General features: G+C 50.1%; 1 protein-coding gene across 3 annotated transcripts in view; it reads right to left on the minus strand.

Annotated features, from left to right (window-relative positions):
* The window catches only part of MTMR4 (myotubularin related protein 4), a 61,280-nt gene extending 53,389 nt beyond the window's left edge, over positions 1 to 7,891 (minus strand). The window contains exon 1 of one of the 3 annotated variants that reach the window (XM_063340696.1): positions 7,844 to 7,891. The gene's annotated coding sequence lies outside the window, so the exon portion shown is untranslated. Of the gene's footprint in view, positions 1 to 2,761; positions 2,903 to 7,843 lie in introns of those variants that run through there. The other 2 variants (XM_063340699.1, XM_063340700.1) reach the window with 2 other exon arrangements.
* Between the last annotated feature and the right edge of the window lie 6,208 nt (positions 7,892 to 14,099).

The raw sequence follows: 14,099 nt of genomic DNA on the forward strand, positions 1-14,099 counted from the left end.
CTCCAGGCAGAGGAGCACTTGGCACTGCCCTGTGAGATGGTGCAATCTGGCAAAGTTACAGGGAAAGTCTGGGACTTGCTCTTTGGTCCCCTTGGGGATTTCTGCGCCTATCTCCAATACACTGGAGTCTCCCACCACGGCCCCTTCCCTTACCACAGGACTTCTCATGAAAAGATCGTGTGTTCTTGCTGTTATGTGCCTTTTAGTTACAACTGCTGCTAGGACGACGCACCACAGGTTCAAAACCCCCTGGAAAACAGGGACTTCACAGCTTAAACAAGCACTTCTCCTTTGAAATCAAGGTACTTTCTCTTCCCCATAGGCAGCTAAATCCAAACATGAAAGCACAGCATACATCAATAACAGACATTCAGAGCTCAATATACTTTTCACCTGCCTAAGTTAGAGGCAACAAGGCCCTGAGGAAGGCAGCAGGGTGGGAGCTGGAACAGAAAGGATACACAGCACTGGGTTATCCCAGGGATAGTAAAGCTCCCTAAATCTAGTAATAGAATTACTCTATCAAGGCACTGTACTGCATGAGCTCTAGTACCAACCCGAGCACAGTGGTGTCAGAGCCAGCATCAGTACCAAAATTCACAATCATTTGGTTAACATACCATCGGCTCAGCTAGGCTACAACTTTTATGCGAAGAGCCACTGCTGACCTCAGCTCTGTCCCTCTCCCTGGACACGGTGTTATTCCCTCTTCCCACAAAAGGAAAAGAGGCAGCACCAGAGCCTTGTGGAAACCAGGTCCACAGATGGAGGAGCTGCCTTGCGGCAAGCAAGCTGAGATTTCTCTTTGCCCAGACTCCCTTTCTCCCTGTTCACAGCTACTTGCTGGGTTCACACGGATATCCATGGCCTCCTCTCACTACATCGCTGGAGAAGGTGCACAGAAACAGGGGGCACTGAGAGCTTTCCTAGTCGCCTCGTCAGCCGCTTGTAAAGGGCGTGGATATGAAAAATGCAAACCAGTAGCTCCCCTGACAGAGAAATATTAAGCGCTGGCACTTTCTAGAAGCAGATGATCTCCCTTCCATACCAGGCAGGTGACGAACGGCCTTGTACAGGTGAGAGAGATGTTTGCAGAGGACTGAGAAGAGCCAGGCACGTTGTCTAAAAGCACAAAGGATTCAAATAGACAGAAAGAAAAGCTGATACCCCAGACAGAGGGGACAAATAAATCGCCCTGCGGGGATCCCAGCCATTACAGCGTCTAACCCATTGGGACTGTAGGGAAATGGCTGCCCAGGAGCACGGCAGACACAGAGGCAGGCAGATATTCATCACACCAGGACTCAGCAGCAGTTCCCCAAGTCACGAGGATCTCAGCTTTAAAAAAAAAAAAGGCAGCAGTGAACTGTAGCATCAAAGGAAATAACTCCCACATACAGAGGACATAAAAGTGTCAGGCTGTGACAAACCCTGGAGTCACACCACTCGTCACACTGCAGGAGCATCAGAGAGGGAACGAAGGTCTGACAAGGGCCCAGATCTACCCAAGGGTGCAGGAAAGTTGACAACAGGATTCCAAAACATCAGCTGTACTTCAGCCCAGACAGAGGGAAAATTTAACACTCCAGGACACTAGTAATGTACAGCAGACACAGCATCTTTAGCAGTACATAAAGCATCTTTAAAAAAAAAAAATAAATCTCTGGTGCTTCCAGAGGACCTCACCAAATTCCACTTTGCTGTGCATCTTCCCGCCAACCCCTCCAAATACGTTACAGCTGTTTTTCCCCCCTCCAAACACAGCCTTCTGCACCCCCGCCACAGGCTGCTCCGTTTCACACCTGACTGCAGCTTCCTCGAGCCCCGTGCCTGAAGAGACTGACTTCCACCTACCCAAGTAGGACCTTCAGGGCAGCACAGGCTTTTTGGTCTGCACCCAGATGCCATGGGATCGCTCCAAAGATTTCAGCAAGATTAGAGCATTTTAGCCGTTGGGGAATTCAGTCTAACATTAGAGAAGGCAGGCAGAAGTGGCTTTGGCACTGGGGCAGCCGCAGCCCTGACCTGGTGGGAGGCAGGAAGGGGGCTGTGCAGTCTGGCCAGAAAGCAGAAGCAAATGATGCTGACTGGGGTGAGAGACAATGACTCCGGGGCTCCTTACAGCCTCCTAAACCTACAGCTGAACCCCCCGGATCACGAGGAGCCCCTCAGGTGATGGGTGGTACCTGCAGGCAAGCCGTGCTGCAGGAAGCACAGGCACCGACCCAAGCTCAGGGCTGGCAGCCAGCCACGCTCTCCCCGAGTACCCTCGGCAAGATGTTCTCAAAACTGGGTGTAGGTGCCTCATAAACGAGATACTAAAGAGGACAATGGCTTCTCGGTCACATTAAGAGAGTGACATAGAGTTCTACCTGGCTTGTCACGTTGTGTGCTGGTGGTACCAAGTGCTATGTGCCAGTCATGCTCCAGCAATAAAGTGAAATTCCGCCAACCACTTTGAAAGATTTTAAAAAAAAAAAAATTTATTGTGAATCCAGTTGAAATAACAGAGGCCACTGAATAGATTTATGCTGGTTTGCCACAAGGCACTCATCCACTCAGAGAAAGCTGGCTACTTCGAGAAGTTTATAGAATAAAACAAAACAACAAAACCCTCTGAAGCTTCCAGAAGGAACAATGCAAACTGCACCCCTCGCTCGGAGCAGTTCTCGGTTTCAACAGAGACCATCAGAGAAAAAGACTGGCAGAGTTTAAGCAATTGAACTGACTGTAAAAATATAAATGCTCTGAGGGTCCTTACCATAAAGCTGTCACTCACAAGCAGTACCATGTCCAAGCACGTTCTGCCAGAGAGAACAATTCCACAATTTCATTTTGCAATGAAGAACTGGTCAGGTTGGAAAAGGAACTATGACTCCGCTTTCCAGTCTGTGTTGAGCCACGAAATGGAAGAAAGCCGAGCTCTAGTGAATACCCTGTTGTGAATGTGGGCTTAAGTTCAGATACAAGACTTTGCCCCCGAGCAGATAACTTGTGAGCCGTGTCTACCTATGCCTCTGCTGCCAGGACAGACTCCTCCAAAGAGGGGTGGAGCTGACAGCAGTCAGCAGCCTCAGCAAAGTCACCAGATTTGGCCTCTTGCTATGTCTCAGGCCAACACAGAGCTCATACTTTGCTATCAGAACAGTTCCATCCACTTTATTCCTAGCTAATACCATTCCCAAAGCTTTGGTAAATCTCAGTCCTCATCGCCATCCCTCCTGTGAGTGCCATGCCACATCCTGTGCAGCGCGATCAGATCTGCACTCTTGCAAGAGACAGCATGATATTTCTTTCCCCCAGGAAAATAAATATTGGCAAAAGCAAAACTCTATTGTGCATGCCCAGGACAGCTGACCTTCACGGGGTTTAGAGTGCATGAGATCAGCAGTATCAAACACAGTGTTGAGCAAAGACTCCACCTAGAAGATAAGCGATATGATCAGCAAGGGAAGGAAGACTGGTATTGCTCATATCAGAGACTATAAGGAATAAGACACCTTCAAATGTACACAACAAAAAAGGAAGCCTCTGAGGCCAATAACTTGATACGTGTTGAAGCACAATATACAGACACATAACTCTCCCCTCTTGGGATAGGCCCTGGGCAGGCTTCTCCCTCTTGAAAAAGAAATCTGAGGGCATCTCTCAACTGGGAAAGAGCAACAAAGTCAAAATAATAAGTAACAACAAAGTCACTCCCACTGCTAAAAGCAGGAGCTGCCTGTTTAATTTTGGTGTTGCTATGTCCCACTGACATTATCTCCCCTAGGAAAGGCAAGACACTGCTTTCAAATCTACCATAGATCACTACGATCTGCAGAAAGATGCTGCAAAACAAAACCCATGCAAAACACCTTGCACAATTCGATTCCCATCTCCAGGGAAAGAGAAGGAGCAGGACCCCCTAGCCCAGAGGCAGACCCAGGTACAGCAGAGGAATGGAGGCTCCAGGCCCAAACCCCAGCACAAGGAAGCTGAGCACAACCCAGCGGGAGGGCTGTCAGGGGGCCGTGTTGGAAGGAGTCTTGACAGACCCTGAACCTCCATGTGTGTCAAACCCTCTCGGCAGCCGTCAGACTGACCAAACCAGAGACAAATGAAGCAAAGCTGGAGGGAAATAGATGGCAGGTAAGGGGGATGTGTGTGTGCAGCCCAAAAAGGACCTCAAGAGCTTAGAGAGAAGGGCTCTGCGGTACCAGCATGTGCTCTCTGGCAGGAAAACAGGCTCCTTTCAAGAGCGATTCAACCACTGGATGCGATTCAGTTTCATTTCAGCTCAAGTTCCCAGTGAAGAGAACTGATTTTCCTGTATAGGCAAGGAATGGGGCACCACGTTAGTGTACACAGCAGCACAGTGCATTAACTGCTGCTGGAGCCTTTCAAATCAAACACAACGTCTAACGCTCCGGCTGCAAAGCTGAAACACCTCGCACTAGGCAGCTTCCTTCCTCGCAGAAATTCATCATCTCCGACAGAAAGTATGCCCAGTTTCCTGGGATTTAGTTGTGGGCCACAAGGTGCAGATGCGGTTCCACTTGTTGCAAAGGCAGAGAGCAAGAGAGCAAACAAACAACACGCACTCGAAAGTAGGCCTGAACGGGTATTTACTATTTATAAGCTAATCATCTGATCCCTCCTAAGGGAAATCCTATCCTTTCAGGCTGTTGGGAGTGCACGTAACTGCACAGTCTCAGCAGGACTGCTAGGAAGGAACAGAAGGGAAGCAATTATACCAGAGAGGAGTGCGCTCAAAGTGCCCAGACAAAATTCCTCCCTGCTCCATAACAGTGCAGGCATCCTCCTGGAGAACAAGCCAGGGATTACGAGCAGGGATTAATCTGTTACGCTAATTTGCTAAGAGCAAAGTAATTTTTTAAATAGCTCTCTTCTCCATTCATCATTATCTAAAAAGGGCTCTGATCTAGTTCTGCAAATGTTGACATTTTCCTGCAGGCAGCAATAGAGGAGAGTCTCACGATAAGCGCCCGCATCGAAATCCACACCAACAAGCAGAAAACTGTGGCTGGCTGGAGCTACCTTGGACAGTGGGGAAGCAAGGACGGAAAAGAAAGGTATGAACTTTCATAATTGCTTGCTAGTTATTAATTATTCCTGCCCTGGGAAGTTGAGCGTGATATGCAAGTATGCAGCGCTGATTTTTTTTTTTTCCCCTTTTTCTCCTGCTCACACTTCTCCCTGATAAAAATAATCTGGGATAGATTACACTGCTTGACTTTCTTGTAAAACAATGCTCAGTCATTTCCAACGCAACTGCACACACTCAATGCAACAACACACAGCCCCAACAACCTCATTTTCTCTCTAGCCTCTTTTTATTCACTTACCAAACCATTACTGAGAACAACTCTCCCCCTTAGATGACAGCAACCTCTAAAGATGAGCTGAGGATACAGAATAGGAGGGGAAATAGCTCTGTCTCAAGCAGCACAGGTTAAATCTCTTGGAGGAGAAGGCCCAGCTCCCAGAGCAGTCTTCACAAATGGGGCAGGCAAGAGCCATCCAGGCCTGGTGCCAGCCTTCAGGTGAGCAGAGCTCAGCGAGACGCAGGCTATTGGGAGGGGGAATCGCAGCACGCACCCTCCCCTTCGCCCCCACCACAGCCGGGACAAGGCGAACTTTGACAAGCCCCACGTGAATGAAAAACAAAAGCAAGCCAGTACACATTTTGGCAGATTGAGATAACACTAAAAGCTGGCACAGTGGGATTCTCCAAAGCCTCGCAATCGTGGTGAGATCTAACCCTAAAGCTTCCCTTGAATTTGGTTTTCTTTTTTCCCTTTTAGCTTGCTACAGACGATTTTGATAGTTGACTATGCAACCCTGTTGGCAAGACAGAAGGGCTGGACGGACACTGCCATGAAACCAACTCTAATGATACATCTGAGGAAATTTCCTTGTTCAGGCTCTCTCAGAAAAATCAAATAACTGTCACTGCCAGGGTAAACAGATTGCTGCAAATGCAGTAAAGAAAAGGGGAAACCAGATGTTCCTAGAAATTAATAACTGTAAGTAAAACTTTTAAATTTATTTCCCAGTATTCATCTTCATTTACTTATTTATTCATCTTCCAGCGAACACCCTGAAAGACATTACGGCCACTTTACTCCCAAGCAGAGCAGACCACAGAACTTCCCAAGCTGTTAGCTGAGCTGCAATACTTGCCATTGCTTTTATTAAAAAAAAAGAAAAGTATTGAGACCTGATGTAAAAGTTGCCAGAAAATACAAAGTCATCATTGATTTTGGGAAGTTTGCTCTCATGCTTGAATCTCTACCACTTAAAATATACGCTTTGGTTTCCACGCACGCACTGGTATACCACCACCAGCCACACTGAATTCCCACAGTCCAACTTCTGTCCACACGTAACCGCAGACTGACCAAATCTTCTCTCAACTTCTTGGATGAAGCAGATGGAGTTCTCGTCACTGCACAGCAGCTTTTTTCACCTTTAATCCTATCCTCATACATCATCTCTGAACTCTGCCCAGCTTTCCACCCGCCTTTGCACCACACACGGGTGCAGCAGCGTTTACACCAGCGAGAGCTGAACAAACGCAGCCTCTGCTCCTTCTCCACAGCCGCAGTGAGGTACCAAAGCCCCCCTCTGCCCACCCAGCTCTGTGTTCAACACCGCCATGAACCCATGCAAAAACTACTGCTCCCTAGGATGGGCCTCACCCCTTCCTCCCTTGCTTCTCTGTTGGTGTAACAGACTTTTCCCAAGCAGTTTGCTTGCTCTAGTAATAGATGTGTGGCCTCACCAAAAGCACAGTGCCAAACGAATCAGACCACCATATTGGATCCTCATCTCTCATTTTCCGCTCAGCACTCCCAGTTGCTTATGCACTTCATCAGCTTTTAGCTGCAAACTTTCTTCAGGTCACTGACAAAATCAGCAGTAGGGCCCTTACCAGATCATTAACGTCATGTCCCCAGTGATGTTCTGGGAGTCACCAATTTAACACCGGTTATCATTATATAAGCTCACCCCCCTTCAGTTAATTCAGCAGGAAAACCCAAAGGCACTGCATCAAACGCTTTAGGGAAACCTATGTTTACAACAAATAGTTGTTTGAGGCTTTTTCACGAAGTGTCAAACCTGCAACAACACTGTCGCCACACCAAACTCTGGCCCCTAGCAGTTTCAAACCCAGCAAGGAGGGGAGGCACCTTCTCCAAGAACCAGCAACGTCTGGGGGGGCCACCGGGCAAACCCCCCGGGGGGACTGCGGGCGAGAGCATCCTCCGGCAGAATAAGCAGCTCCGCGCCGCTACCGCGGCCGGTGCGGCACAAGCACACCCCACACGCGAGGCCCTTCCCGGTGGGATCCCCCGCCGGCTGGGAGGCAGGGCCGGCCCTGGGCAAGAGGGCAACGGCTGCGCTCCCCTCCCAGGGCCGGGGCCGGCGAGCCGCCCGCCCTGGGGCTGCTGCTGCCGGTACGGCGGGGCTGGGCCGGGCTGGGCTGGCTGCCTCGGCCCCGGGCCTGAGCCAGCGGCCGCCCCGCGTCTCCTTCCTTCTTCCCCCTGGCGGCACCTCGGGGCCGCACCCCGCCGTCACCGACCACCCCGCAGCGCAGCAGGCCCCACCAACACCGGGCCCGCCCCTACCGACACCGGGCCCGCCACCGCCGCCTCAGCGCTGCCGCCACCGGGCCGGCAGCCGCCCCTCACAGACAGGCCCTGGGGAGGCCCCGCTCACCGGGCGGCGGCGAGGAGGAGGAGCGGGGTCCGAAGGGGGGGCGGGGGGACTACGCCTGAGGAGGGCCAAGGGCCAGGGCCGGGCCCGGGAAGGGGCGGGGGGACCGGCGGGGTCTCACCTAGCTCCGTCCGCGCCGCTCCCGCCTCTGCCGCGTGCAGCTCCCCGCCCTGCCCCCCCCTCCGGCCCGCGCGGCGCAGCCAATCAGCGCCCGGCGCCGCCGGCACCGCCGGCCAATGAACGGAGCGAACGCGTCCCCGCCCAGCGCCGCCGGCCGCCGGGGCACGCCCTTCTCCTCGCCCGCAAGCCTATCCCGTGACCCGCCGCGGCGCGCGGCGCCGGGGTGGGAACCCGGGGCCCGGCGCCCAATGAGAAATCACAGCGCGTCCCGCCGCAGCCAATCGGCGGCCGGTCAGCTCTTCCCCTCAGAAAAGGGCGGGCGGTCAGCGGGGGGGCGGGGGAAGTCGCCGGGGGGCAATACTGGGCGGGGGGGGAAGCCGCCCCCTCACGTGATCGCACGGTAACCACTCACGCCCACGCCCAGCCGCAGGGCCCGCGGGAGGGGTCAGGCCGAGGAGGCGTCGGAGGAGTCCCCCGCACCGGCCTCTCCCGCAGGCAGGAGCCGCCCACCGGGCCCCTGGTGCAGGCAGGCATCGGGGGAGCCCCTCACGGGCAGCGCCGCTGCCCACCCCGAGGTGGCCTGGCCCAGGCAGCGTGACGCTGGGGTCTTGGCACAGGGTCGGGGCACCTCGGTGTGCGGGGTGTCTGTGGAACAGGCCTGCAGAAGCCTTTGGGGCAGTAAAAAGCTTGTAAGGGCTCCCTGTGTTATCGCCCTGCTCCATGGCTAGCCACTGCTTGCCTCTGCTTCCCAAAGGGCTGGATGTCCCCCTCCCCCATGGCTCATCTCTGGTTTTCCCCATCATTGGCATGACTTCTGCCATTACCACACAGGTCTCACCCTACACTCAACCTGCCCTGCGAAACAGCCCTGCTGATATACTTGTGGGGCAACCTCAGCCTTTCTTACAGTCCAGATTTCACATTTCAGGCAGGCTCCTCTTCCCCCTGGAGGCTGCGGGATGCAGACGGGGATGGTGATCCCTTGAGCGGATGAGGATGCTCCTGGCCAAGGCAGTGTCTCCCTGCCAGCGCCTGAACAGGGCAGCACGAGCTCAGCCCCAGACAGGTCTGGAGGGTTTGAGGGTGTGGGGACGAAGGTGATGTTGGTCCTTTGCAGAGGACTTTCACCTCTGCCTGGCCCAGGGCCTGTGGGCAGAGCTGGCCAGTGCCTGTCCCTGAGAGATGCAGGAGGGCTGGGAGCTTCCTCCTCACCCCGTGGGTGCTGAGTTGGGGTGCTGGGGCTAGTTACATGCGTTCATGATGCGCCAGCGTTGCAGGGATGTGCTGAGCACCCCCAGGAGGAAATCCAAGCATGGCTGGCAAGGGCACAGGGACTCTGGCCCCACAGCCGCTGCGCTCGCAGGCGTGTACAGGGCTATAGGTGACCATGGGGGCATGGGCAGGTGTGAAAAATAGTGAAGGTATTGTTGGCTTTCGCCATAATAACAACACTATAAATATTTGACTTATAAGGATAACTAACCTTTAGTAAATTAGGAAACATGAGAAACCTCCAAGATAACAACTAACAGCAGCTATGAAGAAAAACATCTGAGAGAACCAAAAGAGAACTTCTCCAAAAGACCCCACAAATGATTAACAGAAGGAAACAGATGCATAGGAGAAGGGAGCTGATGATAATCGATCCTACCAGAAGAAACAAATGCATGGGAAAAGGGAGCTGATCCTACCAGAAGGAAACAGATGCATGGGAAAAGGGAGCTGAAGATCATCGATCCTCAGAAACAATTGTCAGACGGAAACACACAAATAGAAGAGAAAAGGGACTAATGATAATCAATCATCATAAACAATTACTCTGCCTAAAACAGTGAATACATATGCAATATTGAATGTATGTAAGACATGGGTGAAGTATTAGCTGGTGTGCCTCTGACTTGAGTCATGCACCCAGCGCTGTGCTTTTGCTTTATTGACTTTGTCCCTATAATAAAATAAGTGCCATTTCTGTTTAAGGGGTCTGGCTGTTTATTACAATTTTGGGGGCTCGTCCAGGAGAATTCACTTGGTCCCAGTGGGCTCCGAGACCCCAAGCAGGAGGTGCACCCCACCGATTTCGGCAGCCTGCTCAGAGGACTTCCCGGTGCCTGTTGAGACTCCAAGATGATAATCCCACGAGAGGAGGGACTCATAAAGCAGAAGGTGTAAGTCTCCCCAGGAAAAATCGCGGTAGCCCACAATTCTTGTGCATGAAGACCCAGGCAAGAAAACAGAACTGTAAGTACTGCTTGGTTGGGCGGGTTTGGGGCTTGATTGGTGTGTGTGTGGAACTCGGACCGGACAGTCCGGATCTGGGGAGCAAGTGTGGAGTCTTTCTAACCGCAGTTCCAATCTCCCGCGAGGGAATTGGCCGGTGAAGAGATGAAGCGTCAGAGATTGAGTGAAAGACAGCCCGGGAAAATTAGGTGCTTGACTGCTGTGGTGAGCGGAAGACAGCCCCAGGGAAATGGGACAAAAGAGAGTCCCAGGGAAAAGGGGACCGGGAAAGTGCCGGCAGATATACCCCAAGACAGTCCTTCGGGGATAAAATTGGCTAATTGGAATATTGATCTGGATACTAAAAGTAAGGATAAAGTTAAAATGATTCAGTATTGTATGATAGAATGGACAAAGGAACCTATACGAGCAGACCATTTGTATTGGCCTAGATATGGGTCCTTTGAAGGGTGGATATGCCAGGCTTTAAACCTTTATGTAAACGCTGAAGAATCATTCAGCCCAGAGGAGAGTGAATATGCCTCCTGCTGGAAAGGGGAGATTTGGCCAAAAGGAGTTAGTACCTTTAAAATACCTGAGATCTCAAGGGAAGAAAAGGAGAAGCGGTGGGATCCTCTGGAAGTTTTGCCCCCTCCCTACCACCTCCCTCCAACAGCCCCCCTTCTCCAGGGAAAGAGCTGACACCTAGTGCTAGGGGAAGGTCGGACAGGTCTCAGAGGTTAATTGAAAAAGTGTCACTTACAAACTCTCGTAGGTTACAGAGGAAAACTTCTGTTAAAGTAAAGGAACCGGAAGACCAAGACACGGTACAAGAAACACCAGGAGTTAGTTTATTCCCCTTAAGGGAAGTACCCCTGGGGGGAGCACAAGGGGGGATAGGATTTGTAAACATTCCTTTGACTCCCACTGAAGTCAGGAACTTTAAAAAGGAATTAAAAGGGTTACTGGAAGATCCAATAGGCCTATCAGAACAATGAGACCAATTCCTACGCCCTAATATTTATACCTGGGAGGAAATGCAGTCAATAATACGTATAATATTTTCTCCCGAAGAACAGCAAATGATTAGAACGGCTGGGATGAGAATTTGGGAAAGGGAAAATCAGCAAGGCCCACCTGGGGACCAGAAGATGCCAATAGTACACCCAAATTGGAATCAAAATGATGTAGAGGGTCGTAGGAACATGAGTGATTATTGAACTTTAATTATTAAAGGTATAAAAGAAGCTGCTCCTAGAGGGCAGAATGTAACCAAAGCATTCGATGGGCAGCAGGGAAGGGAGGAAACCCCGACCGAATGGCTTGAAAGGCTGCGATGTAACATGAGACAGTACTCAGGAATAGATTCAGAGAGTCCCGCGGGGCAAACGTTACTGAGAGTTCAATTTGTTACACATGCCTGGCCAGACATTCGAAGAAAATTAGAGAAACTAGAGGACTGGCAGGATTGGGGCCTGAACGAATTATTGAGGGAAGCTCAGAAAGTATATGTACGAAGAGATGAGGAGAAGGCTACAGCAAAAGCTAAAATCATGGTAGCCACCATGAGGGAAGGAAATATTCAGAAAAATCCCAGGGCGATGGGGGGGATGGGACGGAATCCTGAGAGGCAGGAGGAGACTTTTAGATGGAATCAGATCCCTCCCAGAAGGGGACCATCCGGAACTGAGAAAAGGAATGAAGGAAGTGGATGTTTCTATTGTGGGAAACTTGGGCATTTTAAGGAGGAATGTCCTCAAAGGGATAAAGATCAGAAAATGTTTAGAGAAATTGAGGATTAGGGGTGTCAGGGGCTCTACCTCCTGGGGGATAGCTATCACCTTGAGCCCTTGATAAACCTAAGAGTGGGTCCCCAGGAGGAAGTATTAGAATTTCTAGTAGATACAGGAGCTGAGCGAACTTGCGTTTGTAACATACCTAAAGGATGCGTTATAAGTAAAGAAGTAATTAATGTAATGGGAGCAAAGGGGGAAAGTTTTAAAGCCCCGGTGATCAAGCAGGTGGTTTTTGAAGGTAATGACAAAATAGGTGTAGGGAATATCTTGTTAGTGCCTGGAGCTGGGTGCAATTTGTTAGGAAGAGACTTGCAGATCCAGCTGGGGGTTGGAGTAATCCATGAAGAGGGGAAAATGATTGCAAAAATATTGTCAGGAGGACGAATCCAAAATTAATCAGCAAGTTTGGGCTGCAGCTGGTAACAGAGGAGGTCTGAATATCCAACCAATCAAAGCCTCTATAGAAAGGGAAAATCACCCCATACAAGTCAGGCAGTGCCCCATTTCAATGGAGGGAAAAAAAAAAAGGTCTCCAGCCAGTAATTGAAGGACTCATCTCTGATGGGACCCTCGAACCCTGTATGTCTCCTCATAACACTCCTATCCTACCTGTAAAGAAACCTGACAGGACATATAGGTTGGTGCAAGACTTATGGGAGGTGAATCAGATTGCAAAGAACTTGGAACAACTAAGAAATAAAGGGTTGCTCCCACAAACTACCCTGTTGGATTTTAAGATCCATAACATTAAAATTGGAGAATGGGTTTTAAACATGGAGAGAGCAATCTTTAACTCCCCAACGGGAGGGTCCCTTTCAGGTGCTGTTGACTACGGAAGCTGCAGTACGGACAAAGGAAAAAGGGTGGACTCACGCCAGCAGAATAAAGGGACCAGTAGAAGAACCTAGAGATTGGACTCTGACTTCAACTCCCAGGGACACCAGACTCACCTTAAAACGCCAACCAATGCGGTGATGTATGGGAGAGGAACTGAATAATAACTTAGAAATCACAGAAACTTGGGGAGTGAAATCAGAACTTTATCGTTGGTTTCGGGTATGGCCGGGACAAACCCTAAGGAAAATTAGATATCCTCCTTGGGGAAGAGCACTCCCATTACAGACAGGAGGGTCAGGGTTGTATAAAACTGAAAACTCTCTGTTTGCACTTGCATGTGATTTATATAAAGAAGATAGTCGGCTATATCCTAACCTTGAGGAAGAACTACAGCCCCCTCCAGTACCCCATAGTATACCTTGTCTGATACATCCCTATGCTAGACATCATAGTTGGGTAAAGTGCGAATGCTTAGGTTGTAAGCAAAATTGGTATTACCATTCATCCCGAAGACATCCCTTCTGTTTAAATTTCCGGAAGCAAAATTCAAGTTTGGCTCGAACTCAGATACGATATACCAATATCGTAACATTAATTTGTGGGTGGGAATTGCTAGTGCCGGTTCTGTGGGAAATTCCTGAAGAATGGTGGGAAACAGTGGTCTCTAAGTGTAAAAAACGATTTGCTTGGAAAAAGAGATAAGAACCCTACCTGCTACAAGAGCCAGGGATACCGAATCGAAAGAGGATGGAGGGCAAGACCAGGTTGGCCACTGTATTCGCTGCCAAGAAGAATTATTTCTCGGCTGTTGGAAGCACCCCAATAGGCATGAGAGGTAGGATTATAAGCCATACTGGACCTCCACTCCTCGTATTGTTATTAGCGGTATCCTTAGTATCCAGTAACGAACGCATGAAGTGTTACCAGCAGGTCTCCTGGAATAGGAAGATGGTTTCCACTATGACGGTGCATTCGCATATCAACAGCCACTGTTATAACTGCCATGAGTTAACAGTGTGCAAATACGACCAACACGAATATTGGGTTGGGAAGAATTTAGGAATAGGCGGAACAAGACTAGGAGTACATTGTCCTAGAGGGGAACAATGGCTCTGCTTTACTAAAGCCGGGCATTGGGACGTATCAGACGGAGGTGGGGTACAAGATATGATAAAAGCCGAAATAGTGAGGGCTGCTATCTACCAAAACCGATTAGCCTTAGACTACTTACTGGTGGAAAATGGAACACTTCGAATTGTTGTTTAAAGATAGATGACAATGGGGATGCAATATTGGAAATAACAGAAGAAATCTGGAAAATTGCGCATGTACTGGTTCAAAAATGAGAATCTATGTTAAATGATAATTGGTGGAATAATGTTTTTGGGGGAACCTGGTGGAATAAAC

This window comes from Chroicocephalus ridibundus, chromosome 7, assembly GCF_963924245.1.
Source record: "Chroicocephalus ridibundus chromosome 7, bChrRid1.1, whole genome shotgun sequence".
NCBI classification, from domain to species: Eukaryota; Metazoa; Chordata; class Aves; order Charadriiformes; family Laridae; genus Chroicocephalus; species Chroicocephalus ridibundus.